At 38.0% G+C, this 3,315-nt stretch overlaps 1 protein-coding gene across 1 annotated transcript in view; it reads right to left on the reverse strand.

Moving 5' to 3' along the window:
- The window catches only part of antxr1c (ANTXR cell adhesion molecule 1c), a 26,803-nt gene that overhangs the window by 22,714 nt on the left and 774 nt on the right, over nucleotides 1–3,315 (reverse strand). The gene's annotated exons all lie outside the window — the stretch shown is intronic.

Raw genomic sequence — 3,315 nt, forward strand, 5'->3', positions numbered from 1 at the left:
GGGTGTAACATTTCCGTCACATGCTTGAGGTATTCGGTCAATCTCAACGCATTGGATAGCTGGCCAATCAGAGCACACCTCGCTTTTTCAGACCGATGAGCTTTGTAAAAATCGACGCGTTTCAAAAAGGCGGGGCATAGAGGAGAAACAATAATGTACAGTATGTGGAAAATAATGTGTTTTTTGAACTTTAAACCGCATAAACACATTTCATTACACCAAATACACAAAATAATGTTTTTAGCAGCATCATATGACCCCTTTAAATTTGAAGGTGTTACGAAACTTGCGAGAAGCAATGTAATAGTATTTTGGCTGACTGTTAGACAAAATAAAGAAAATACTACCTTTTGCATCTATTTGTAGGCATAATATGTGTGTATTTGTCAAAAAAAGCAGGAAACATCATTGTGGTGGGTAGATCAAAATGGCATCACCATAAAAAAGGAAAAAAATAAATAAATAAAATAAGTTACTCTGAATTTCTCAATTTTAGTCTTTCAGTTTTCTGTGCTGGTTTGAAAACACTTTTCCGAATACTTTTCATGCCCTGGGTAAACATTCTGGTCTTCATCCAGAAAGGAGATTTGTGGTGTGTGATAACATTTCATTAGGAATGCATGTCTCCTAAAACCATTCCAGGAGCTTTACCGGTAGGTAAAGCTGAATTTGGGTGTATTAGGGGAGAAACTCGACATGGCTCTCAGAGAAGGGCTTGACATTTATGAATCATTGGTACACTACAGCTGTTATTCTGGCTGTTTTAAAACAGATGACTCAACGCCTGGGTTATCTTAAGCTAAACAACAGTTAGTGGGACCAAAACTATGATTAACACAGTGTTGTTTCAAAACAGTCGTGAAGTCGAAGTAAATCAGACCACAATATTTCCAGACATTGTTGACAGACAAAGGTTGTAATAAATAATTACCAATCCCAAGAGTCAGGTGGTCCGAGGGATGCACAGTGACACCATTATTTACTTGCCCCCATGTCGTTTCACAATGTCTTCAATGGGATCCAATCTTATGTTATTTTGCACTTTATTGCCTTTTATTCATTTATGCGTTTGGCAGATGCTTTTATCGCAAGTGACTTACATTGCCTTTCAAATATAGATTTGATTCATTCAAGCATTCACTGGGAATCAACGCAATACTCTACTGTTTGAGCTGTACAGAAATGCATTATATGGACAAGGCGTTTTGCCCATTATATGGACAAAAAGTTATTCAAATCATTGTTTGTATTTTATAGAAGGAAGTAAGTCAAGTTTGGAATGACTTGAGGGTGAGTAAATGATGACCAATTTGTCATTTTGTGTGAATTCTCTCTTTAAAGAACCTCTAAAGTGGCACAGGCAAAAATAACCAGAGTTCAGTTCCTCTGAAAGTTCTCCCATGGACAGTTTCTTTGTTTTATTCCACTTGTTAAACAGCAGGCCATGGGCTGGTAGACTGATTCTGAATCACTATCCAAGGCTGCCACTTCCCAGAAAGCCTTTGGGCCACATGAAAGCAGAAGTGGAAGCAATGATGCCATGCTTGAAGGACAATCTTAAAGTCGATTTACGTAATCATTTCTATAAATCTGGCCCTTTTTTAGCCCCACATTTTATTTTTATATAACCAATATTCCACTGATATGCTGGAACTTTCCACAATGATATGCAGGAAATAGAAAAATGGACTTTTAGGAAAGAGGATGTTTCATTTTAAACTTCTGGTTAGTCTGTTTTGCCAAGCATTGACCATTGGTAATTTGAGATTGTGAGGTTGAGGTGAGAATAATTCTTTTTCACAGATAAACATGCCAATTCCTCGAAAACAAATCCAGGAAAGCCTCTTCTCAGAAGCCCAATAATAGTGCACCTGAAGCCAAACACTCTTGTGCAATACAGCTGTTGTTTGTGATGCTTTGATACTTCAACTTCAGCTCATTTGGTGATAAAACAGATACAGAAAAAAATATTCTTTCATTCTTCCCTCTGTGTACGCAATGGCACAGTGATTAAACATACTGAATAATGCATGCACAGGAAATTACTTAAATTGTTGAAGTTGAAGGCTTGTAATGTTCTGCAAGGGCTGCAGATGTTCATGTGCATGCGATTTTACTAAATGTCAGTTTTTCCAAAGTCTGTAAGGAGAAAAAGGGGGGGTGCTTGGGTTGGGTACGTCTTCTGCCATCACATCATGAGAAAAATTTCCTCAGCTGATCAGTTCCAGAGTATGTTGCATGACACACGAAAATCAAATAAAATGTAGCACACAGGATTTATGATGCATTTGCTTGATGACAGCTGTGCACGCTGAACTTTCTGACACATGGTCAAACAATATCACTATCCTTTCATCAAAGAGCCATCAACTTTGTGGTCATACGTCAAGCAAAAAGGGGACATTAAAACAGTCTAAACCAAATAAATGCAAGACAACTCTCTCATGAGATCAATGCTGTTTCAAACAGCCCATACATTATCATGTGAGTCTCAGGAAACTAACAGCATATATGGCAATAAAGACAAACTAGGCAGATTTGCTTAATTAAAAAATCAAGTTGAATTTCATATAACTTACAAAAAAGGTTGAAATCCCTTAACGTATTAAGTTGTCATTACTTACTGACTATATCGTTTTTTTTTACAGTGCATACAAAAAGGTGTTTTATAAAAATAAATGTTCAATTAGACTAAACATCCTGCAAAGAATCTTCCCAGCCGACACATACAAACCATGGGACAGGATGTTGCTTTTCTGGGTCTGTTAAACAATGGTAAAGGATAAGAGGCAGGAAAAGGGAACCACAGAGGAATGAAGTTGTGACCGTCCGAAGTGCTTATTCAGCAAACTTCACATGTACCACCCGTCTGCTCATCATTACACACACTCAGAGCACAAAACAACAAGTTGGCACAATAAAAAATAAACTGGATGACTTATGCAACACTGGTGCATAGTGCATTGTATTGTCTAGTATGTAATGCACTGCAAAATTGTCTCTCGCCCTTCCTTGAACTCTAATTGAACCCAGCCTAGTGATACCAAACAATGGACATCTAGTGAATAACTATTTTGGTGTTGCGGAATGTGAGAAATTTGGGGAAAAGATGGAGGATGTGAGTGGAAATGTACTGGCCTACTTTATGTCTATAGTGTCTCTCAGTGTGGAAAACATCAGGCCGACAGACCGCAAAAGCACCCCTAACATTTACACTTCATACAGATCAAGTTGCCTATATGTGAGAGACGGGTTTATGTTGGACACCAGAAGAGATAGTCAAAGAGAGAGAGAGAGAGAGAGAGAGGGAGAGAG

The sequence above is a fragment of the Sinocyclocheilus rhinocerous genome, unplaced genomic scaffold, assembly GCF_001515625.1.
Source record: "Sinocyclocheilus rhinocerous isolate Xijiao unplaced genomic scaffold, SAMN03320098_v1.1 scaffold24, whole genome shotgun sequence".
In the NCBI taxonomy this organism is placed as follows: Eukaryota; Metazoa; Chordata; class Actinopteri; order Cypriniformes; family Cyprinidae; genus Sinocyclocheilus; species Sinocyclocheilus rhinocerous.